We start from the raw sequence: 26,482 nt of genomic DNA, 5'->3' as shown, positions 1-26,482 counted from the left end.
TCTGATGTCATGTGTGATGTCACAAAGAGGATATGCTTTAAGTCTTGGTAAAGCCAAAAGCAGTTAACAGTCAGACTGCATCTCAGCCCTGTCAAGATGGATCTCCATAACAGGTGATGAATAGTTTTATTTGGGGAATATATTAACTTTTACTATTGGGGGAAAGTTTTAGATTGGTTTGCTAGTTTGTACCCCATCAAGTTGAGGCTAATAGATATACATCCACAACCCTGTACCCATCAAAGAATCAACTTTATGTGTGACTTTGGGACTGATTCATACAACCACATTTCCTTTCTCCACTCTATAGCAGCCTTTTCTCTGTATTTGAAAAAATAACCAAGAAAGAGAAGATAAGGAATCAGGAATAAGATTTGGATGAGTAGGATCTAAGCTTTACAGGTGAGGGGGCTAGGAAGATGGCTTTGTGGTGCAGCATAGGAATGATGGGTGCTTCATATTATTGAATTCCTGTTCCACAAAGAAGACTTTGAACTCTTTGCTCTCCTACTTTCAAGGCTCGCCAGGTTCTGGGAGATGGAGGGTCTGGAATGCTTTCTAGTGACAACGTATCAGCCAGCTGCTGCTCCAGCTCTGCCTGCTCCTTCTCTCCCATTTTTTTCCAACTTTTCCTCTCATCTGCATCTGAACTGTGACCTTCCACACACCCCTGTTGTAAATCTACACTGTCTTCCTCCTCCTCCTCCTCCTTGGAAGGATAAGGATAGGAAGCCAGTCTCCACCATTCTTCCTCCTCTGCCCAGCCCCTGACAGTGTGTGCACTTCTTTATGTAAATCTACCAAATAATAATAATAATAATAAATCAGGATTAAGGTGTTTTCTCCAGACAGTGGAAGGCATGTGTGTTGTCCCATTAGTGAAGTGCTGGTGTTGTGGGGAACAAAAGTGGGGGGTTGAAGAGGGTCAGTTGAGGGGAATGACAAATTTCCCTATTTTCATCTGTTGGAGGGTAGCACATATTTACTCACTAAACAAATTCAAACATGCTTATGTGGAAGTAAATTCTCTGGTAAGGTAAAGGACTCCTGGATGGTTAAGTCCAGTCAAATTTGACAATTGGATGTGACACTCATCTCCATTTTCAGGACAAGGGAGCTGTTGTTTGTCTGTAGACAGCTTTCCACGTCATGTGGCCAGCATGACTAAACCACTTCTGGCACAACAGAACACCGTGATGGAAACCAGAGCGCATGGAAATGCCGTGTACCTTCCTGCCGCAGTGGTACATATTTATCTACTTGCACTGGTATGCTTTCAAACTGTTAGGTTGGCAGGAACTGGGATAGAGCAATGGGAGCTCACCCCATCATGGGGATTCAAACCACTGCCCTTCTGATCAGCAAGCCCAATAGGCTCAGTGGTTTAGACCACAGCACCACCGGCTCCCATGTTCCTCAAAGTAAGCTCCATCGAGAATGGTGGCACTTACTTCACATTAATTATATACAGGATTAGGTTGGTCACTAGCAGTGCAATACTGTAACTCAGTGATCCTGAGGTATTTATTTCCAGGCCTGAGGTTTCCCACTCTTCTTGGAGTAGGGGGAAATAAAGCCATCATAGTGATTGGGCAAATATGACTGCCCTGAACTGCTGGGATTTAGAACAAAACTGCCAATCAGCTTTCAGAAGAAGTAGCTTGTTTTTGCCAGTATCCCAAGGGCATTGCTGCAGCTGTTAGTTGCATCCCTCTGCTGATCACATGGCTTCTCTAAGGCATCTTTCTTCTCCCAGCTGTAAAGAGTGAGAGAAAAATCTCAAGGCATCATTTCCTGCCGGATAAAATAGTAATTTACAAAGGAGAATCGGAAGGCACCTGAAGAGCGATTGATAGAGAAAATTATTTATCACAGCCTTAGAATATGTCTGAAGTCTCTGCCTGATTCCCCAAGCATCTGAAAATATTAGTCTGGCACTTGAGGTTCCTCATCCTTTGACAGCTCTGTGTCTGTTTATGCATAATAAGTCTTCCTTGTGCTGTATGTTCACCTTAAGTAGGGAGAAAACTCGATCCAGGCATGCATCATGATTTGCTTCACCAGGGACATCATCTTCTTCTTTTTTAACAGTCACATTTATTTAATGTGTGTGAGTCAGAGACTCACAGTGTAACTGTGCAGAATAAAAATCCTATTCCCATAACTCCTATAGGTGCTTATAAAAGTATAGAGATCATATACTGAACGAGAATTTCCCCCATCTGGTTCAGTACTGAAAAAATTAATGGGAGGAAAGAAAAGTAGATAACTCTTGGACCAATTAATAAAAATGTGCCCCCCCCCCGGTGTTATCAAAGATACAGCAGTGAACATTATATAGCAAAATCGGATACAATGCAAAATATCTGCTGAGAAAGCAATGCAAAATAGATTGAAGGCTATGTACATGTGCATCACACTCAAAACATTTGCAAGGCGTACTAGAAGCTCAAAAATATCTGACTTACCTATCTGCCAGCATGCCCAGTGGTCAGGGGTGATGGGATTCATAGGCCAGCAATACCTAGAGAACTACAGGTAAGCCATCCCTGATTTAGTAGTTGTGCATACACTTTGCACGCAGGAAGTTTCTGGTCTTTGTCGGAAAGGATCTGTAATGGTGTATGGGCAATCTATCCAGAAGATAAATTTTATTTCGAGGAGTTAGCGATCTGACATGGTTGCCCTCTTCCTGCTTCTCTTCCTGCCCCCTCTCCTTGTCTCTTAAGTTCTTTGATGGCATGAGAACAGCCTATAATGTCCTAATCAGTTAGGAGGACGTGATAGTGATGAGTATCTTCTTTGATGTTGGACATTATTTCGAGAAAGTGAGGCATTGGGAGGGGGTGCCTAATGAATAATCTGCATGTAGCCAGTAATGAAGGATCTGCACGTTGCCAGTTGGATAAGCCACACAGGCTAGCTAGCTATAAATCAGATGGTTTGGGGCAGAATTGGGAGAAGCTTGTGCATGGGCTGATGGCTGCAGGGCTGTGCAAACTCAAACTACCTGGAGGAGTCACTTTGCCACTTCTTGAGGGCTTCCAAATGCACTAATAATAATAAATAAATTTTATTTATACCCCACCCTCCCCAGCCAAGCCTGGGCTCAGGGCGGCTAACAACCAATAATAAAAACAAGTTAAATGAATACAACTTAAAAACAAGATTAAAATACAACATTAAAACATTAAAATATTAAAACATTAAAACATTAAAATGCAGCCTCATCACAGGAGGAGAAAGGAAAGAAGAAAGAGGAGGAGGGAATCAAATTGACTCCAAGCTAAAGGCCAGGTGGAACAACTCTCTCTTACAGGCCCTGTGGGAAAAAATCAGATCACTGGGGGAGGGTGCAGTGCGCACCAGGTGTCAGCTGTGAGGGTGGGTGACATTGCTGCGCCACCCCCCGCTTGCTGCATGGGCAGCAACCCCGGATGCTCATCGTTTTGATTATGAGAGCAAAAATTAAACATCCAGTAATCTAAATAGAAACAACTGGGTAGTCAGGCTGAAGTTTACTTGGTTGCAGAAGTTTACTGGACATTGCTGTTGGCATGGAGATAGTCTAGGTTGAATGCAAACAGGCCATTCTGATGTCATGTGTGAGGTCACAAAGAGGATATGCTTTAAGTCTTGGTAAAGCCAGAAACAGTTAACAGTCAGACTTCATCTCAGTATTGTCAAGATGGATCTCCATAACAGTTGATGAATAGTTTTAATTGGGGGATATATTAACTTTTACTATTGAGGGAAAGTTCTAGATTGGTTTGCCAGTTTGTACCCCATCAAGTTGAGGCTAATAGATATACATTCACAACCCTGTACCCATCAAATAATCAACTTTATGTGTGACTTTGGGACTGATTCATACAACTACATTTCCTTTCTCCACTCTATAGCAGGCTTTTCTTGTATTTGAAAAAATAACCAAGAAGGAGAAGATAAGGAACCAGGAATAAGATCTGGATGAGTAGGATCTAAGCTTTATAAGTGAGGGGGCTAGGAAGATGGCTTTGTGGCCCAGCATAGGAATGATGGGTGCTTCATGTTATTGAACTCCTGTTCCACAAAGAAGAGGACTTTGAGCTCTTTGCTCTCCTACTTTCAAGGCTCGCCAGGTTCTGGGAGATGGAGGGTCTGGAATGCTTTCTAGTGACAACGGGCGATGGCCCGCTAGGAACGATGCTGCCACAAGTGGCTGGCGGTGCCCCCCCCCAGCCGTTTGTTATGTGGGCAGATAGCAGCACCCTCCCAGCGCTCGTCATGCAGGCAGCAGGGGGCTAGCCCCACCCCCACGGGCCAGCTAGCCCCACCCCTGTGCTGCTCTGGGTTCTGGGGCAGGTAGCTCCGCCTTTGTCCAAATGGCAGATTGAAGTGCTTGCTTCGTATGTATATAATGGTTTGCTGCTTAGAATAACATCTTTGATCTTCTCACTCACTCGTGTTTTGTATTACTTCCAAATCTCATTTTTAAAAGAACCACCTTGCATTTCGCAAGACAAAGGGTATGCTAAGGAAGACCTCCGTTTGTGGCTTTGGAGAACCATCTGCCCGATTTCATTTCATTGATTTCATTGATTCAGCCAGCGTGGTGTAGTGGTAAAGAGCGGTGGACTTGTAATCTGGTGAACTGGGTTTGATTCCCTGCTCCTCCACATGCAGCTGCTGGGTGACCTTGGGCTAGTCATACTTCTCTGAAGTCTCTCAGCCTCACTCACCTCACAGAGTGTTTGTTGTGGGAGAGAAAGGGAAAGGAGATTGTTAGCTGCTTTGAGACTCCTTAAGGGGAGTGAAAAGCAGAATATCAAATCCAAACTCCTCCTCCTCCTCCTCCTCTTCTTCTTCTTTCATTTGACACAAGGCAGATTCATAAGCTGAAGTGAATGCCTTAGAACCACATGGATCTGCCTCTAGGTTTGTGTCTTAGCTTTTCTCTCTCAGAGATACCATTTGATTTCTTTTGTCAACGTGGTCCCATTTTTAAGCAGCCATGGCCATGCACTTCATGCAATGTCACTGGGACAATCACATGTGGCCTTTACCTGTAAGGTAGAAGCTCATGCAGAGAAGCATCTCTGCAGCAGTGCTGCCAAAGAGCAAACTTGGTGGTAGTCTTGTGGGATTCTAGCCACTTGCAAATGAGCTGCCAACTAGTTTCAACTGGCCCTCCGGCTATTTTAATGACATCCAGCCAAGCATTTTAAGATTTCCACACAGTGGCAGCAATTAGCAGTGACTCCAAATTGATAATGGATGGTTTCAAACATGCACTCCCTAATAATAAATAATAATAATTTGCCTTCTTGTGTGCTTTACATTTCTGTCCTCATGCCCAACGTTCCCTTTGTGCATGTGATAATTTATTGCATATTTCGAAACATTCAAATTTCATCTCTCTTGAAATCAGTCCCAGAGCAATAAAAAAAAAGTTCAATTTTTATGTGTAAAATACATGCAGCAATGAAATGCATGTTATGAATCCAGGAGTTTGGAAACCAGGAGATAATGAGATCTTGTGTAGAAACAACTAGAGCTAAAGGGGATCCATGCATCTAGGAGTAGTGAAATTAATCGTATTGCACAGAAACTCGGAAACAATCGCCACAAATGGATCCAAGAGAAATTGACTTTAAGCAGAGAGGTCTCAAATTTTGTTGCAGCAAGATGCATTAAGTGGGGGAAATGCACTTTTTCCTAAGCCAGTTGTAAATAAAGGAAGACAAGAAAAAGCAACAACTATTTCTTTTGGCAGATGGGAATCTATTACCAGGCATAGAGCCAGAGCAATAAAGCCCCAAAATGATGGGCCAAAACAAAATGATCAGCCAGGACCAGAAGGATGGTCGCCAAAATGCCCGGAGTAACAACTGAATGGGTAAATTTAATCCTTGGCATCTCCCAAAGAGGCCAAGTAGATACAAAATAGAGATCCTCACCCATCAAAAATAGAAAATAACTAATTTCAGAGAAGAGTAGAAGGGTGTAATGTTTTATACATAGGCATTAGAAGGACAGGACAGAAATGTATATATTTCTGAGTCTGGACTCAGCCACATTAGTCAAAAAACAACATTTAAACTTGCAACACCAGATGCTGATGTGGAGCAGAAAACATTTTATGTGATTTTACATAGCATTTTTTTCTTTTGTTATAACAATTTAATTAATGACTTATTTATAGCGTTCCCCCCCCCTGTGTGTAGATCCAGCCTCTGTCTCTTTATGTGTGTCTCATTTTCCTCCCTCCCTCCCCCCCCCTCTCTCTCTCTCATATATCCTGTCTCTTTGAGAACATGTGTGCAAGGCAAGAACATGGTATCTAGCAGAGCAGTCTATCATGGGAAAGGGGATCTGTAATGGGGCCATTTTGTCCTTAATTCAATAAAGAATTAAGACTAAGCACTCTCAGAATCCACTTTCTAGGTGTGACACACCTCCTGCTTGAAGTGGGATCTCTTTATATATTTTTTTAAAAACCTCAAAAGAAGACTGAGCTTCTAATACTGTATATCGTAACTCACTGGTGGGATAGGAAATAAAACAAAAGCCTATAGGAAATAAGTTGTGGATTTGTATAGCTAAGCAGCATTCAGCTGGTTTATATTGTAAATTTCCAATGTTGTTTTATCTCCTTGCTATGTTCATACACAGATATTACTTTTTTATGTCCCCCGTACTTTATTGTTTGGTTTTTTTATTACTAAAGATTTCTGTGGAAGATTTGATAAAATTCTCTGCTGCTCTTTTTTTATAATAAAATATCTGCCTGTGGTTTTAAGATTACATTTAATACTTATTTCCTTGTGCTGTTTATTGAATATATCCAAACTCACTTGGAAGTGGGAAAATGGAAGCATTTGATATGAGAAATCTCATAGTAAGAGAGCACTCAAAACATTGTAAATAAATAGGCCACACGGCAGATCGCTTTGCTGTTGGCTCCAAATTTCTAGTGTGTTATACAGATTGCCATTGTTGAGTGTCAAAATATACCCCCTGATGCAGCTTTAAAATCATGTCACAGGCTCAAACATTCACATAGTGGGGCACAATTTGAGCAGTGATTTTTGCAGCTGAGAAGACAATGCAGTGCAAATGACCCAAAACATTATTGTGCAATGTCAGTTGGCTTTGCAAAAGAAATATCCCCGGAGCACTGAACCCATTGTTCATGCATTCTTATTAAAACTAAAACTGAATGGAATGACTGCAACAAATAAGCGCATGCACATGTAAGCACACATGTGCAGAGCTTGAAGGAAATACACTCGCATACCTGTCAGGAGTCCCGGTTCCCATCTTGATAACACAGCAAGCATAATTAATTAAAAAGGAAGATTTATTGCAAAAACAAACAGAGTTCCCCGGATGGCTCTAACAAGCCGCCAGTCTCATCAATCATGATGACCCTTCTGAAGACTCCTTCCAGTTACAGAAGATACTGAATTTTCTCACTTTGTGCCTTTTGCCTTGTTTCCAGTCTAATAACCCTCCCCTTACCCTATTCTAAGGAGGGATTGGCTCAGCTCTAATCTCTTCCCATTCTGACAAATTGCTTCCTTCTCTCTTCATGCCAATAGAGTGTTGGCTAGGTTCTGGCTCACTCCCAGCCAATCTCTTATCCATTGACATTCCAAGGGGCGGGGGAGTGGGCACTCGCTGATGCTCATCCTGCCTGGCAGTTAACCCTTTCTGTTCCTGGCAGCTTTCTTCAGCTTGTTGCAAACCTTCACTGGGATCTGGTTGCAACCCTTCAGATGGGGTTGGCTGCAAACCTTCCTTGGTGGCTGGCTCATTCATGACAACACCCAAAGCTGAATTTCATTTTCACCATCATCAAATTCTTTTTTTTTAAAGCCCTCTCATAAAATATGTGTCTAAATGATTGCTTTATCGCAGAATGCACTATTTAAGTGTACATTTTGATACATGGAAACTGCTAAGAATTTTGTTGGAACTTTTCAGAGAAGTGAGAAATCCGGTGGATAACCAAGTTCTGATCTGCGCATTAGAGCAAAAGGTGTTCATCACATCTTTTGCATAGGAATTCACAATGTTGAATTCCTTCAGCATCTCTGCCATAAATATGTATAGACCAAGTTCCATGGTGCTGTTTCAGAGCCAAAGGGAATTGTTGTGTTCTGCTCTATATTATCCAGAAGTGCAAGCTGGATTTCGAAGGGGCAGAGGAACCAGAGACCAAATTGAAAACATGCGCTGGATTATGGAGAAAGCTAGAGAGTTCCAGAAAGACATCTACTTCTGCTTCATTGACTATGCAAAAGCCTTTGACTGTGCCGACCACAGCAAACTATGGCAAGTTCTCAAAGAAATGGGAGTGCCTGATCACCTCATCTGCCTCCTGAGAAATCTCTATGTGGGACAAGAAGCTACAGTTAGAACTGGATATTGAACAACTGATTGGTTCAAAATTGGGAAAGGAGTACGGCAAGGCTGTATATTGTCTCCCTGCTTATTTAACTTATATGCAGAATTCATCATGCGAAAGGCTGGGCTGGATGAATCCCAAGCCGGAATTAAGATCGCCGGAAGAAATATCAACAACCTTAGATATGCAGATGACACAACCTGGATGGCAAAAAGTGAAGAGGAATTAAAGAACCTTTTAATGAGGGTGAAAGAGGAGAGCGCAAAATATGGTCTGAAGCTCAACATCAAAAAAAAAAAAAAAAAAAACGAAGATCATGGCCACTGGATCCATCACCTCCTGGCAAATAGAAGGGGAAGAAATGGAGGCAATGAGAGATTTTACCTTCTTGGGCTCCATGATCACTGCAGATGGTGACAGCAGCCACAAAATTAAAAGACGCCTGCTCCTTGGGAGAAAGGCGATGGCAAACCTAGACAGCATCTTAAAAAGCAGAGACATCACCTTGCCAACAAAGGTCCGTATAGTGAAAGCCATGGTTTTCCCAGTAGTGATGTATGGAAGTGAAAGCTGGACCATAAAGAAGGTTGATCGCCGAAGAATTGATGCTTTTGAATTATGGTGCTGGAGGAGACTCTTGAGAGTCCCATGGACTGCTTCTTAGCAGTTTCCATGTATCAAACGCATCCATTCTTAAGGAAATTAGCCCTGAGTGCTCATTGGAAGGACAGATCCTGAAGCTGAGGCTCCAATACTTTGGCCACCTCATGAGAAGAGAAGACTCCCTGGAAAAGACCCTGATGTTGGGAAAGATTGAGGGCACAAGGAGAAGGGGACGACAGAGGACGAGATGGTTGGACAGTGTTCTGGAAGCTACAAACATGAGTCTGACCAAACTGCGGGAGGTAGTGGAAGACAGGATTGCCTGGCGTGCTCTGGTCCATGGGGTCACAAAGAGTCGGACACGACTAAACGACTAAACAACAACAAGCTCTATATTATATGGCTGTCATACAATGGGATTCATCCATCAAAAATAGCATCCTGGTGGAATCCCCGAAAATCTCAGAAGCATTGATTTTTGGGTGAATCCCCCCCCCCAGCTCAAAAACCTCAACAGCTTTTGTGTCCAGATTTTCACTTTTTGAAATATGGCAACACTAAAATATTTTTCGAGAAGCAGGACGTGCACACCAGATTCCATCTGAATATCTCCGTGTTCAAAAGAGATGTTGCATTACAAACAAATAAGCCAAAGTTTTCAGAAGTGACTAGGGTGGAGGAACCAAAGAAAATTAAATGTGGACTGAGTATGGAAAACTGAGGGAAACAGGGATGGAAAGTACAATACTGGAAAAGGTGGTATGAACAGGAAGACTCAACACAGTGACATTTTATTTAATGTCTCACTTCTTGCAATCTATTTTGCATCCCTCCTTTGAAAAATGGCTGTCCTAGTTAAGCTAGGGTTGATATTTGAAATGGACAGTGGTGATCAATTTTTGTCCACCAACCTAAATTCCAATATCTGAATTTTCGAAGAGAGATTCCTGCACTTGTTGAAAATGGGGATGGGAGACAAATTGGGGAATCATATCGGAAGAGTGAAAAAAAATCTAAAATAATTAAATCACCTGTTCAGACCTTCCCACAACTGTCCTTACTAAATATCTGGACTAGTGACATGAAAGCTTGTCACTCTAATCAGTGCTTTTTTTTCCTGGGGGTACGCAGGGGTACGCATACCCCTAAACATTTTGTGAATCTTTGTACTTTTGTCCAATAAGTGTATTTATTTTTCCCAATTTGAACTATAAAATGGTGATTTTTCTTGAGTCAAATGAGAGTACCCCTAAACATTTTTTTAGAAAAAAAAAGCATTGACTAATGAACTTTGGACATGGATATGAGCTGCAGCTAGAATTTCAATAACCCAGCACTGGAAAACCTAGAGGCTCCAGAATGCATTTATGTCATCTGGTGCAGTCTTATTTCCATTTATTTTTTGAACTTTGCTGCTGATTGCTCACCATCCATGCCAGTTCGGAAAATAAGGATTTCTTTATTTAAGTTGATGTGCCACCATTTTTTTTCTCTTATTACCTTTCATCTATTTCCTTTTTATATGGTACTATGGAAAATCCTGCTACCACACTTTTGGGTTGTTAGTAATAGTCATTAGGTTACAATGCAATTTAGAAAAGACAAAAATGAAGAGGAAGGGAGAAAGCTGTCTTCAGCATAACAGCAGAAAGGTCAAATATAAATCTAACAAACAAATGATAGAGTATTAACTTAAATATGTGCAGCAGTGTTCATTTTGAGGTCTCTGATTTTATTCTTGATATCCCTCCTCACAGAAATACCACATACGGTACATTTTCCATGTCCTTCCCTTTTCACAAAATTATTATCCTAAATGTGTGTAGAAACATAAGAAAGGCCTTGTTGCGGCCGACAAAAACTTCATTTGGGTCAGAATCATTCTGTTACTGTGGATAACCAGATGGCCATGGGAAGCCCACAAGTCAATAATAATAACAATAATAATTTATTTATACCCCACCCATCTGGCTGGGTTTCCTCAGCCACTCTGGGTGGCTCCCAACAGAATGTTGTGGTTGTTGATATCATTATTATTATTAAAGCGATAAAACATCAAACATGAAAAACTTCCCTAAACAGGGCTGCAACAGTATTCTCCCATCTTCAGCTCCCCAGCAAATGCATTTCAAATTTATCAAAGGGAAAATAAAATTGTTGCAGAAAATGGTTCCCTTCAACAAAATAAGTGGGTCTGCCAAGATCGGGCACCAATTAACAATTAACAACAACAACAAAGCCTAGAACTTGGGTTTCTTGTCATCACTATTTGCCTCAGTTCCTCAGACTCCATCCCGATAAATTTAGTTCAGGCAAGTGGATCTTCTCTACATGTTCCACTTGGAAGAAAGGGGAATCAAATTCAATCAGCTTCCCTAGGTCTCCTGTACTAAATTTTATTTTGATACCTCATTATCCAAAACTAACTGTTATGGACAGTCTAAAAACTGTCTGCCAATGGCCTATCCAAATGAGGATCCACTTTTCACAGTGGCCAACCAAATGTCTGCGGAAAACTTGCACAAGATCATTTTCTCCTTTTTGTAGTTTTCAGCTGCCGGTCTTCAGAAGCATTATAAGCCTAACCATCATGGATGGGAGCCATTGATAGCCTTTTTGTCTTGACTTCATTAATTTTCTTTTATGCATGAATTAGGCCCAAGTTTAGAGTTCAGCTTAGCATTGTTCATGCCTGTCAGTGATTAGTATTAAGTTTAGAATGGATAGTGCACCGAGTCATCTAAGGAATGATATAAATACACCTATGACAGAAAACAGAATTTCCCTTCCTCCTGGATTATGCAGTGACGTCTATATGAGCGGATTTTAAATATTCAAATGTTTCTTTGATTTACTGCTTTCTGAACTTTTTAAAATGAAATATGGATGCGCTTTTATCTGCCACCCCAATAGTGTCAACATTTATTTTTGATATTTATTTACGTCAATATTTCTATTCTTCCTTGGATAACATTTCACCGCCTTTTGTTGTTTATAGGCCCTTCTATGTTTGAACAAGGATTGCATCTGTTGGAACTCACAATAAGTTATATATCAGGACTGGACATAATACGAGTCCTCTCAATCCTTCAGCCACTAACTTTGTCTATACCAGGCTTCCTGAACCTCAGCCCTCCAGATGTTTTTGACCTACAACTCCCATGATCCCTAGCTGGCAGGACCAGTGATCAGGGATGATGGGAATTGTAGTCTCAAAACATCTAGAGGGCCGAGGTTGAGGAAGCCTGGTCTATACCTATTTTCATATTGTTTCTTATCTAATACTGCCGCTCAACATATTTTGCAGCCATACAGGGAAAACTCTAACTGGAGTTGGTGTAGCAAGTAGGCCTGGATTGAGTCTGGTGCCATCAAGTAATAACAGTGATGCCAGCTTGGGATCTGGTGGGTCTCTGGTTGGTTCAACACCTCCCCTGCCTATGGAACACCCCATTTGGGAAAATTCTGTGGGGTACTGCCAGTGAGAATTGTGTTTGTGGCTGAAATAGAGAGTTCTTCACAGGAGGTGTGATGTTGGCATTCCTCTACAGGTGGAGAGTAGTGGATCTGTTTTGGTCCAGCCTGAGGGACATGTGTGCCTCATCCAGCCCCGCCTCTCATGCGTAATAGAGAAGAACTTTGAATACAGCTTAACATTGTTAGATGCAATTTCTTTTGAAATCCGTCTTATTTTGATTTCCTTCCAGCTAATGCCAAAATTAGTGTTTGCTCTCGTGTTTTGGGTTTTTTGTTGTTTTTGTTTCTAAAATGTGTTCTGTTTTGCAAAGAAGAACTGTTTTGCTAAAGGCATTACAGTAGATATTACAACTAATAGTGAAATGGCTTTCTTATTAATTCTGAGATGTCCTCATTACATTTCCTGGATATTTAAAAGGCAGCGAGGGATTTCATTATGCAGACGGAGCTTCTAGCTGCTCAGGTGATGGTTCTTTGAATTAGATATTTGAATTTTGTTTGGGGAGTTGAATAATGTGTCTTACCCTTCTAATTATATACCAATAAATCAAGCTTGGCAGATTCTCAATTCTTGTCATGTCAGGAACAATTTTGGAAAATATTAAAGGAGAAAGGCAAATATCTCAGCACTGCTTTAGTGATTTAGAAAGAGTGAAAACAACATATAATTCCTCACTGCATGTTTTTATTAATATGTGGGTTTTTTCTGTGCTGTTCACCAATTTAGGACGTGAGATTTGATTTTCATTTGTGCACTGTGCTGACATAACCCTACCCATCAGCATCGTGGTAGCTGACTGCTACCAAATCCCAGACAACCTGAGAGCTGGAGTCTGCAATCATGTAGCCATTCCTACAGGGATGAGGATGATATGGACTTCTAGATTAGTGTTGAATGCAAACTTCAATCAGTTCCAGCTAATTAGGGAAATGGTCAAGAATGGTGGACGGTGGAGCCCTGCAACACCTAGAGGGACTCAGGTGTGGTTATGTGGGAAGGATAGTAGGATAGATTGATTAAATATTATCCTTCCTTCACTCACGCTAGTGAGTCATGTAGCAGAGCAGATTCCCCTCAATATAGCAGAAAGCTAGTTTGCAGATTCATTTGAATCTCTTTAGTTAAGCAGTCCATTTTGGCTTGATGAGACTGGATTATTCCGGGTGTCCCCTTTGATCCCTCTTAAAAGAATAAAGACAGAAGAGTATTTCCTTAAAAGTAACAAGAAGTTTACTCACATTCAGTTCACAGTATGACCCCTGAAGGCAGACTTTAGCTTGTAGTTACAGAACATAGTTTAAGTTCATCCCTTATGGGGATCGAGCCCATGTGCTGCTGGCTAAGAGCCAGCAGAAAGCAAAATACATTAAGAGAACAGCATCAAGAGAACAAAATGGCTGCAGGAGAGCAGCACGGCATCAAGAGAGAAAGATGGCGGTGTGACTCTGCTCTTTTATGGAGTCAGCCAGGGTCACACCCATCCCCCTGGTCACATGTAGGGGGAGGACACTCCAGACCAGTAGAACAGGAAGCTATACTGACTGGAGTAACATGCCCCTGCCTGTGCCCACTCTAGGGAAACAAGGAATGTTGTATTTGACTGCTCCAATGGATTACATTCCACACCAGGTTCTCCACCTGTGCATTCCTTGTGGGATAAATCAGCCTCGTATAACCAACATACTTCACTCTAATTCATGCATGGAGGAGTTAAGACCATAGAGCAAGCTGTCCTGCCAAGGCTTAGCTAGATCACTCCTCCTCAGCTTGGGAAGAAGGGTTACCAAGCACATTGTCTTCTCCCTTCCACCATATGATTTCTACCAGTGAGGAGGTCTAAGCTGGATGCTCCATATGGTTTAAGCAAGCCATATTTGTGTTTCCATGCAAATAATCCAGAAATGTGGTTTTGGAACTTAAGTTATAGTGCCTATCTTTTCTTGCTGTATGGAAAAGGGCATGAATCTAAAAAGACATGAATCTGACCTCTGAAGAGGTTGTGAGTAAACAATTTTAACTTACCAGGGGAACTTTGGAAGACTTTTTAAATGTCCCCTTCTAACAGCCTATATTTCCATGCTTTGCTTTGCTGCAAATTTTGCAATTTTGAATCTCTGTTGGGGTTTCCTGACCAAAGAGTACTTGCCCCCGAAACTGGATCTAGGCATCCAGGGAATTCTCCTTTTATTTTACCATATCTATTTTATCTTTTAACTCAATACTTAAATTCCTACAATTCTAGGGTGTGTGTGTGTGTGTGTGTGTGTGTGTGTGTGTGTGTGTTTGCTGCGCCAGCCCACAGTCAGGCAACAGGATGCTGAAGATATGTGGATGCTGGAAATTGAAACCGCCGCTTCCATGTTAATTTCACTTTGCATCAAAGTTGCATTTACTACTGATTTCCTTCCTTTCTTTTTGGCCCCTGTTAAACCTTCATCTGAGCCCTGTGTACACTGATATTACAGTCAACATTTTCGATATAAGATTTGGCTTTGTATAATGTAAGGAAATACTGTATGTCTGAAAAGCAGGCCTCAAACCAACAATACAAAGGCAACTTCTCCTTCACTTCAATGGTGCAACATGACTGGGAAAGTAAGTGCTCATTGATTTTACAAAATGAACAAAAGCCATTTAAATAGCTTAGATTGAGGTAGGCAGCTTGACATTAAGAAATGCCTCTAACTTATTTCGCTTAATACCAGGGGCATCCTTCAAATGTATAAGTCATGAAAACACAAGACATCCAGAGATCAATATGTAATTGTTTACCATCCTTGAAGGACTGAAGAATTAATTTAATGGTGAATGTTAACATAACGTCAATTGATTTCGTGAAGAAATATTAGAAGGATTTGTGAACTATAGTAACAGAGTTGCACATTTTGGACCACAAATTTTTTGGGTGGGGTGTCCCCCCCCTTGTGTGTGTGTTTTAAATCCCCTTTTTTACATATCTATGACTAGCCATAACAATAAAGCTTTATCGAAACTCTTCTAGTCTCCCTTGAAATTACTCAGATGTTTCACCTGATGAAGAACCTGTAAAGTCTGCAAAATTTCATTGGCAACTTGTAATAGGCAGTTGTGGAACACAGTTTAATATAAGAATCTTGAATGTGGTGCCAAAACAGGTGTTAGCTTGAGAAGAAATAAAGTAAACTGATACCTTTGGCGGTTTTCACAGGATCTACTACAGAAAATTACACAAAGAGGTAACTTAGCCCGCAAGACCATATTCTGTTATCTTTCACTGTTTGTGCTCCACTTCCTAGTCCTGTCATGCAAATGTTTGCATGTCCCATTAAAGAGGCAGAAGCATTTGCATGGCAACTCGAGGCAGTCATCACCTACTCTGCCATTTTCTGCCTATTGTCCTGTCTTTCTCATTCCTCCATTGTAATGGTTATACAGCAAACTAAAGTTGGTGACCCTGAACCTATGAAAAGGTGAGTAGCAAATAAAATCCATACGTCTCCTTTTCATACATTTTCATGGTTTGTGTATGTCAAGTGGGTGTTTGTGTTCACAAAAACAAGTGTGAGAGAAACCAATGACCTATAATATGGAAGTTAAGTTCTACTGATGTGTTAAGTCTGCTTACATTATTTGGTGGGTGGTATTGTGACTGTGCCCCAAGCCTTGTGTAACCCAGCCGAGGGTTGGAGAAGAAGAAGAAGAGGAGGAGGAGGAGGAGGAGGAGGAGGAGGAGTTTGGATTTGATATCCTGCTTTATCACTACCCGAAGGAGTCTCAAAGCGGCTAACATTCTCCTTTCCCTTCCTCCCCCACAACAAACACTCTGTGAGGTGAGTGAGGCTGAGAGACTTCAGAGAAGTGTGACTAGCCCAAGGTCACCCAGCAGCTGCATGTGGAGGAGCGGAGATGCGAATCCGGTTCCCCAGATTACAAGACTACTGCTCTTAACCACTACACCACACTGGCTCTCGAGCCGAGGGTTGGAGACTGGCGTGCTCCCCACTGTCACCTCCCTGCATCGCCGGTGCTGGGTGCGGCCCTTGCCAACCAATCAGCGCCAATGGGAGGGGGGGTCTGCAGGGAATTTAACCTCCAGTGCAGCAAGGAGGCCATCCTCTCACACTGTTCATCAGAACTCCCACACTCCTTGCCCTTTTTTCTGCTTTGATGCGTTACAACCTTTCTATGGACTAATTGTCTGTTGCCATATTATTGGGACTGGGCAGGAATTTTTTCCCCTTGGCAACTTGGCTCCACCATTTGGTTTTCGCCTACCTCGTAGCAATCATCACAACCTTGTGAGGTTAGGCATTGTGTAAGCCTTTGTTTGGATGGAGGAGAGTTTGTAGTCTCCGCCTGCCCCTCCTCATTAAAGGTATCATGTTAAAGGGATCCAGGGACATGGATCCTGTTCGATGCCCAGACTTGGTCTAGGGCCATGGCACAACCCTAATGGGGATCCCTCAGGATGCCCCTATTTGATGTAAGGATCTTAGGGCGGCTCCTATTGGTGGTTTACCCTTAGTTGGACTCCCAGCAGGTGGGCGGGAGTCGAGATATAGCCAGGCTTCACCCAGTGTCTAAGCCAAACCACTCACATCTGTAACCAATAAAGTTGTGGCCCATTTGAACCCATAAACCAAAATCTGCTTGTTCGTGTGTTTTATTTATCCACTAGGGGACCACAGGTCACGGGGCCTTGGTACACAAATGTAACACAGCAAGCAGCTCACAAATAATCAGGTTCTGAGTCTGTTCAGGTGATCACCTTTCACATGGTTACAGTTGTATGAAGATGAGAGTGGTATATGATCATTGGCCTTAGGCCGTCCATCACATTCCTGTCATTTGGCTCAATCACCTCTGTTGGGTGTCAGAGGGGTAACACCTTCTGCAGGTAGGTTGTTCCACTTGCGTACATTTCCTGCATGGTATAGACTGTGCGGGCTTCTGAATTGTGTGGGGAGTCTCCATGAGCAGGATGCCTGCTGTAGACATTGCTCCTCCAAGATATGGAAGGTGTAAGGCTTTGGGGAAGTAGCTTCCTCACTTCCTTTGGCCGTAGATAAGCAGAACAAAGTGAAAATAGTCTCCTACCAGTTAAAGAGAATTTAATGTTCATAGCAAAAGAACAAAAAATCAATTCTTGGAAAAAAGGTGCTCTCGATTAAGGTTTCCACCCACTTCCCCCTGAGCCACCCCCATCACTTCCTCATCTGGCAACCTGATCTCTCATCCATTTGGCCTTCTGTGTAGCTACCATATCTGCTCTCCTTGACCTTGGACTGAGCGTTTGGACACTTTCCAGCCAAAAGCAGCCTGTTAATTCTCTCTCTCCATGTTCTTCTCCTAGCTGTTCCCCACCCAGTTCTGCCCAACTGTTGTCCCCCTGCAAACCACTGCTCCAAATCTATACAGCTCCACTTCTCCTCAGCAACTTCAGGATCCTAGTCAGGAGCAGGGGGAGGGGTAGGCCCCCCACTATTCCTCATCAGAGTAGCTCTTCTCAACCTGGTCTCTGACACATAGGGAGGAGGAACTAATGAGTGCGCATTCTCGCTCACACCTTCTGTTTGCAAAGGGTAAAATGCCTGAGTGCAGCTCTGTATGAACATGAGTTGGAACATTGTATGAGTTGGAACATTGGTTTATCTAGTCCATTGCTAGCTGTACTGACTGACAGCAGAGATCAGTTCTAGCCTTCCTACCAGAGATCATTTTAATTGGAAACGCCAAAGACTGGATGCAGAAATGTGCATTTGCTCTGCCAGAACAGGATCCTTCCCTGACAAATCATGTAATTTCATTTGATTTTTGTAACTCTGTTCAGCTGGGTTGTTTCCAATCAGAAATGTCATGGCCTCTTGTAAATAGTGGAATTAACTAATGCCATGGGCATCCTGAGGTCCGGATGAAAAGTTGACATTGTAAGCCAACTGTGATCTAGCCACTATGTTCATCTATATTTAAGGGGGAGGATAGAATTTTAAAATTACTTTGTGAGCTATAAATTCGAGGTATTACTCACCAAAGTGAAATCTGAGAACTTCTAAAAAAAAGTGGAAATGGCCTGGCAAAACGAAGCTTTTATTGAAAAGGGAGATGTACGGCCAAGATATTCATTAACAGGGTGAGGTTTTATGGAGAAGAAATAATGTAGGATCAGAGGGCTGGAAAGCCAATTAGAGAATCCAAGGGTGAAAAGCCAAACCTTGAAGAAAGAAGTGATAATCTTAGTCAGCTAGAGAAAGGATTAGCATGGAGAGGTGATAATAACAGTTTTGTGGCTGAGAAGGGGAAAAAATCTGAACTGAAAAGTGAAGCTCAGAAAAAGGGGGGGGGAGGAGAAAGATTGGGGGAAAGTTAGATTGTATTCAGTTTTAATTACTGAATTACTGGGGTGTTCAGAACCCTTTCCTACTTTTCTATCTGCTCAATTCATCATAATTTTCTCAGAAGGAGGGTTTGCAGCTGAGAAGTGGTGCCTCAGATTCAGCCTTTGAGCCTGCAATCATATACTTCAGAGTAAGCCCAATTGAACTCAATGAGCTTTATTTCTGAGTACTCGCGTCCAGGATTGCACTGTATGGCATTTATCTCTGTCCGATTTAAGGGCAGCAGGAATCCCATTCTAAGCTCACTTATCTATTTCCCCCCTCACTTAATATGTACATCGAAGCAAGGAAAATGTGGTTTTGTGATTAAAAGTAGGATGCTTTGTCCCAGAGAGGGTTTTTTTGTTCTAATCCTGTCATCTTTAGGAAGGGCTGTGGCAGAGTGGTAGATGCCAGGTTTTGCATGAAGAAAATCAAAGGTTCATTTCTTGGCTCCTTTAGTGCATATAACAAGGCTGAGAGAGTTAACTATCTGAGGCAATGAAGAACTGTTGCCAGTCAGAGTATGCATCCTAGATCCAGATGCAATCAGAATCAGACAGCTTCATGTACAGGTCAGTCTCAATGTGTGAGTTATAAAGACTGTACAGATGTTCATGCTAGGACGTTTGTAATGATGATAGCTACATACTCTATTTCAACATACTTTGGTGCACAAGTTGCCCTAGAGAGGAAACATACTCAATGTCAGGGGTTCAGGGAGAGAGGCGCAGATGAGGGAGGAGACAGAGAGCGAGGGGGAAGGATTCCAGGGTGACGAGGAAGAGGATGACAATGACCCAAGATTGTCCATGAGTCCGTCCAGTGAATCGGAGGACTCCCAAAAGGGAGCCCCCCTGGGCAAGCCAAGGGGAGCTAGAGGGGGAAGCAGTCAGGAGCAAGGGAACGAAGGGGGAACCCCCAGGGGGAGTTGGAGATCGGGACTGGCTTCTCCGCCGGAACGGAGTGAAGGGGGTGGAGTGACCAGTGTGTCAGAAGGAGCAGAACAGGAAGCAGAGAGGGGAAGGAGATCGGGGCAAGACGTCCTGCCGGAAGGGGCGGAGAGTAGTACCGAGAGCAGTGTAACTGTCGGAGGGAAGGTCAGAAGCAACGTACGCGCGCCAAGTTCAAAATGGGAGGCGCGCGGAAGTGAAGAGAGTCCTGGGGAGGAGCCTGGTCCCAAAGCGCGAAGGAGGGGGGAGGAGGCGCCAGAGGATTCAGCCTCTGAAGAGTCCCGAAGGGAGAGAACGCAGGGGGGCAGAAAGACCCTGCGGAAAAGGAAGGAGAGGAAGAGGTGGACCAGTACAAGCCTCTTAAACTGGTGTAGAGGCGGGACTGACTCAGAGGGGACTTCGGCGGTCTAAGCGTAACAGACGTAGAGCCACGGAGCTCGGATGTAAAGCTAAGAATGTTCTTCAATAAAAGCTTTTGTACATAAGCCGGACTGGACTTTGGTCTCTTGTGAGCTGGGACCACGGGTGACTCTGACACTCAATATCTACAAGCTAAAAACATAACAGAGCCAGTTGGTTGTCTCTGTGCCCAATCACAGAACCTGCCAATTTTTCCTCAGCCCCACAATTTTGGCGGCAAATTTCCCCCCTCATTAACAGCATTGTCAAACTGTAAATAGCCAGTGTGGTTCAGTTTTTGCATTCTGCTTGTATTCTAATCGATTCACCCATTTGCTTTCCAGAATGTACGGTAGTACCAGCGTTTATGGGTGTGCAATATGTAGAAATCTGTGCACAGTGTTGGCGTCACTTAATCAAAGCCATCTCAAAGGAGGTAGATTTAAAAATGCTGGGTTCCATGTTCTCCAAATTGCCAACTGCTCCTCCATAAAATAAAATGTCCAGAAGTGGCTTGAAATTAGTACGTTAATCGCTTTTGGATTGTCTACCTGGTGGTGTGGCTTGGTAGGCAGCTGTATTGGAAAGATGTTTTGTCTTACTGAGTTCCACCCATGAAGAGTATGTGGGCAAAATCTTCATTGATTTTTGTTGGGCATTAAGGATTCATAGGACATTGGAAATAACTCTCAGCAATATGCAGGTTTAGGCTCTTAATTAATCAGCACTTCCCCTAGGGCTTCTAGATATAATTGTATATTGTGGTAGTTGAAGACGGGTTGAATTGCACATATCAAGCACTGAATTAATAAACTGTAGTCATAAAAAAGCCGTGCTTCAGTAGCTGGGTTTTATTAAATATAGTAAATATGCTGAAATAGCTGGGACAATGGCTTGATCCAGCACGCTCTTCTTCTGCTTTTAAGTTACAATTATGTTACAAATGTTTTAAAATGTTTTAAATGGTTCTAATTTGGGTTCCTCTGTTTCCCTTTTGTCAGGCTGGTGTTGGTTAAATGTTTAATTGGGGTTGACGGTTACTTTAATTTGGGTATACAGTGGAACCTTGGGTTGCAAACGTGATCTGTGCGGGAGGCACGTTCGCAACCCGCAGCGCTGCGTCTGCGCATGTGTGGGTTGTGATTTGGTCTTCTGCGCATGCGCAAAGCATGATTTAGCGCTTCTGCACATGTGCGAGTACTGGAACCCAGAGGTAACCTGTTTCAGTACTTCTGGGTTCGGTGCGGTGCGCAACCCAAAAACACGTAACCTGAAGCGTTTGTAACCTGAGGTACCAATGTAACTGTAAACTGTTGTTACTGTTCTTATTGTTGTTGTTATTGGTTTCTATTGATTTATTGGTTTGTTGCTTGTATAGGATCTTTTGTTTTTAATGTTTGATGTTTGGTTTTTTAAAACAGTGGTACCTCGGCTTTTGAGCGTAATCCGTTCTGGAAGACAGTTCGAGTTCCGAAACTCAATATGGAAGCCGCGTTTCCTGTTCAACTTTCGAAGCATGTTCGAAAAATGAAGCATTTACTTCCAGGTTTATAGCATTTGAAAGCCGAAATGTTCGTCAACGGAGACATTCGAAAACTGAGGTACCACTGTATATGTTGCAAGCCGCCCAGAGTGTCTGGGGAAACCCAGCCAGATGGGCGGGATTTAAATTAAAATTTATTTATTTATTATTTTTACAAGTGTTAATTCATGGCAACAATACTGGGCACCAGTTGTTCCTGGCAGTGTATTTTTCTTTCCAGACTGATGCCGACTCTGCACGTGATCCAGCCAATGTTAAGCGCCTTCAAGCCATTTTGCTTTTCAGTGCCAGAAATTTAAGCACCTGTTTTAGCTCTCCAACCGTTTGGAGTACTTGTCCAATTGGTACATAGCACAGATTTGTGGGCACTGAGCTGATGTGTTCCTGATGGTCCAGAATACATTTTTGAGGCATGGCTTCCAAGTATACCCAAATTTTGCTTTTTTGCAAAAGCTCATCTTTTAAGAAAGTTAAATACTGGCTAAGAATTTAGATTTTACACAACATGCAACTTTATATGAGCACTCTTTTAAAGATACCATAAAATAATTTGCTTGTCCTTGGTTTGCTTAGTGATAATAATTATTATTTTAATAATAATTTTATTATTTATACTCCTCCTATCTGGCTGGGTTTACCCAGTCACTCTGTAGGCAGCTTCCAGTGACCAATGCATTCTGTACATTTCATTCAAAACCCGAAAGTAACACTGAAATAGCTTGTCACATAGCAGTAAACCTGTTTCTGGTCTGTGCTATTGGTGATTTTTCCTTCCTGTCTTCTGCATGGTCTTTTCAGTTCTGTACGCTGAAAACTGATGAGCCTAAGTTAAACATGCCCATTAATATCAATGGGCTTACTCCAAGTATGATTAACCTTGGATATAACCCAGAGGCTTGAATGTTTTACCTGGAAAAGTGGAGCGAATTGTTTTAATCTCTCTGCTTTCTTGCAGGCCGGGCAGGGCAGAATGGAGCACCTCTCCTTTTACTTGACACTTTAATGAAGCATCAGCTGAGAGGACAAAAGGGCTTGCCCTGCCTGTAAAATACCTGGATCAGACAAACCTGCAAGCAAGGTTTTCTGGAATCCTGCCATCAAAAACACGATACCCTGGTTCATCAGAGGTCGGAATCTTTAAATTTTATATGCAGTATATGAGGCTTCTGTTTTAGATGGGTCAACCGTAGCATAAAGATGGTTTAAATCAAGCAAAGAAAATGTAATCCATGTGAACTGTACTGGCACTGGACTGGGTATTTTGTCTTATTTTACTATCAGTGCTTTGACTAAACAATTTAGTCTTAGCAATGGTGCAATGCCAATTTTAAATGCCCAGCAGACTTTGGACATGAATGCTCTTCTCGGCCCCAAAGAGAAAAAACTTAAAACTGCCGTAACCGATGAGTGTCTACCAAAATTATAAGTAATACATTCTGTTATCCAAAGTGAACTCGTGTTGAAGCTTTGCTTTGGGTAGCAAGGTAGAATATCACTGAATGCCTGTTACCCGCACAACTCCTTGTTTGATAAATTTCTCAGTTCCCATCATATTTGCTCTAGTAATCAAAATAATAAAGTTTCCTTCTCTCTTCTACTTGGCTGGATCCAATTGGAGTTGCAACATCTGAATCATTAAGTAGTAGCCAAAGTGAAATATGTTTATAAGGCTTTTTTATTATTATTCAGGTATTAACTAATGGATGCACACCATCAAGTCGCATTATCTTATTTCTGCAGCAAATTGTTTGGGGGGGCTGGGTGCTTCATGCTCAGCTCAGCATTGACGGAATGTAATGCAATTCAGAATAATGAAGAACTTGGAATGGGAAGCAGAGTCACTTAGAAATGTTACGGGAGAAGCAGCAATGCTAATGCGTGGCTTTTTCATTTGCTTCCGAAAGGCAGCTGAGGGAGGATATATCCTGATGCGGCTCTATTAATGTAGAACATTTTCTCTTGATCTGTAACTACTTCTTAAAAATAGAAAAAGGCAAAATGGAAACTTCAACAGTTATCGCAGAACACAAAGAGCCTCCATTCATCTTTTGATAGAAGTAATGAGCAGCAGGCAGCCGTTAGTCATCCGCTGCAGATTTCCAGTGGAGAGACTCTGATAATTTGATTGCTCATTTTGAAATAGAATTTCTCCCTCTGTCCCTGGAAGGTTTTTCTTTTCTGTGGCAGCTTTGATAGGTAGTTGGTTTCACAGGAAGGAAATGAATAATGACTCACAGAAGCCTCCTTGTCAGGCTTGCCATGTTTCCAGTCTCCCCTATAGTCATCCAGAGAATTAGAAGCCCAAACCTGCGTACCTGCAGGACACTCAGAAAGCAAGGAAGAAGGAGCTCAGTGTGCTTCACCTGAGTTACTTTCAGGCCTCGGAGTGAGGGTGGTTGGTCTCTAGTTTGTAGTAACAGATGTAGCCTCAAGAAGCTGCATAAGCCACAAATGTGAAACACCCCAATGTTGTTGGCCTTACCCAAACTCCTCTGACTTCCCTTAAAACTACAGTGGTACCTTGGTTCTCAAACATAATTTGTTCCAGAAGTCCATTCCAAAACCAAAGTGTTCCAAAACCAAGGTGCACTTTCCCATAGAAAGTAATGCACAACAGATTAATCCATTCCAGACTTCCAAAAACAACCCCTAAAACAGCAATTTAACATGAATTTTACTATCTAACGAGACCATTGATCTATAAAATGAAAGCAATAATCAATGTATTGTACTATAAAATAAATAAGACAGTATTGTAGATGATAAAAAAATAAAATTAATTCTTTTTCTTACCTGCACTGATGATAGTCATTGTTTGGATATGGGGCTTTTATCCACTTCTGCAGTCACACAATCCATCCATCCATCCATCCATCCATCCATCAATCAATCAATCAGTAGCTGAACTGGGTTCCACACAATCACAAAAACAAATTAACCAGAAAAGCAAAAAATGCAAAATAAATAGCAAAAACAAAAGCCCCAAACTTAATACGTTCCAGAACTTCTGAAATGTTTGAAAACCAAGGTGTGGCTTCTGATTGGTGCAGGTGCCCCAGAAACGATAGCCAACAGCCGCATTGGATGTTCGGCTTCCGAAAATTGTTCAAAAATTAGAACACTTACTTCCAAGTTTTCTGCTTTTGGGAACCAAGGAAGCTCAAAACTCACCTCTTCCCCAAATCCCACTTTGAGTAACATTTTAGTGGCAATCTACAGCAACATAACATAGTTGCTCGCATGACTGAAACATTGAAACTCCCTTGAGCATGTTTCTAAAGGTATTTATATTTTTTTTGTTTCAGGTCAAATTTAGTAGCAACTATGAAGGCCACTGTCATCACTTCTAACCATCCCTTACATAGATACTTGGTCAGGAAAAGAGCAATAACTTTGTGGCCAAACCCATGTCCCAGATTCCATCTCTCTTGTACATCTTATCAGGAAGAATCTTTGCTCTTTTAAAAAAAATATTTGCTTGTATTTAATGTTTCTCTGTTTAAGTAGTTTTGTGTTCACCTTTCTGAAATGACACCATGGTCATCATCACAGATGACCCCCCTCCACCTCCTTTTAGATCTCCACTCCACCTCCTTTTAGACAAACCAACAAGTGTTTGTTTAGATCTGCAAACATACCTGGTTTATGGTGACCAGTTACACATTGCCGAGAGACCCTCCTGCATAAAATTTGCATATAGTAATTTATATGCCTGTCTAAATTTTTGCCTACAGTTAACTCACATTGTATTTTATACATCCCACCATAGCAGGGTGTCTTGCCAAATGCAAGGTGGTTCTTTTAAAATGAGATTCAGAAGTAATATAAAACACAAGTGAGTGAGAAGATTAAAGATTTTATTATAAACAGCCAGCAATATATACATACCAAGCAAGCACCTCAAGCTGCTACTTGGAAGCCTTCAAGAAGTGGCGAAGTGACTCCCTCAGATAGTCTCAGTCCATGCACAAACTTCTCCCTAACACTACGCCCACAAACATCCGATTTATAGATAGCTAACCTTTGTGGTTTGCTGACTGACTATGCACAGATTATTCATTAGCCACCCCTTCCCAATGCCTCACTTTTTCAAAACAATGTCCAACATCAAAGATGGTACTCCTCATTATCGCTTCCTTCCAACAGATTAGGACATTAAAGGGTGTTCTCATGCCATCAAACAGCTGAACAAAAGATAGGGAAAAGGAAGGAACAAGGGGCAGGAAGGATAACCATGTCATATTGCTAACTCCTTGAAATACAAAAATCTTCCGGATAGATTCCCCATACACTGGGAAAACACCATTTGACTTGCATGCCTGTTCAATGTGCTGACCAGGTACTGCAACTTTGAGTTTCCTACCTTCTATTTTTATGGTTCCTTGGCATTAAAGCAGACTTGGTAGCCCTCAAACAGAGGACCCCTACAAATAAGCTACTGTCCTCTGACAGTCCTTCAAAATTGAGGGCTGTCCTTTGTAAAGTAGGACACGTGATTACTCTAGTCGTTTTTGTCCCTACTAAGTTAGATGGCACCTTCCTAGGATTCATTGCTGCTTTCTCTCTGGTATGAGATAATTATTTCCCATATAAAGCCACAGTTTGAGAACTCAAACTTTGGGGACAGAATCTCCACCATCTTTTGCCCTGAGCTACAATTAAGCTTTGATTAACAATGTTAAATAGTATGCCATTATTGCAGAGGCATTAAGAATCATCTATCTACCAACCCCTGTTTTTGTTTTCCATAACCTGAAAAGA

The 26,482-nt window shown here is 42.0% G+C and overlaps 1 long non-coding RNA gene across 2 annotated transcripts; it reads left to right on the top strand.

The window, feature by feature from the left end:
• LOC309348170 lies at positions 1–25,171 on the top strand. 2 transcript variants are annotated; one of them, XR_014159262.1, is made up of 3 exons: positions 1–113; positions 22,677–22,848; positions 25,027–25,171. It is a non-coding gene; the product is annotated as an uncharacterized lncRNA (long non-coding RNA). The 2 variants fall into 2 exon arrangements; XR_014159263.1 differs by lacking the exon at positions 1–113 and adding an exon at positions 19,251–19,401.
• The last annotated feature ends 1,311 nt before the right edge of the window (positions 25,172–26,482 follow it).

Source organism: Podarcis erhardii, assembly GCF_964252035.2.
Source record: "Podarcis erhardii genome assembly, chromosome: 8".
Classification (NCBI taxonomy): domain Eukaryota; kingdom Metazoa; phylum Chordata; class Lepidosauria; order Squamata; family Lacertidae; genus Podarcis; species Podarcis erhardii.
This window is presented reverse-complemented; position numbering and strand designations above follow the sequence as displayed.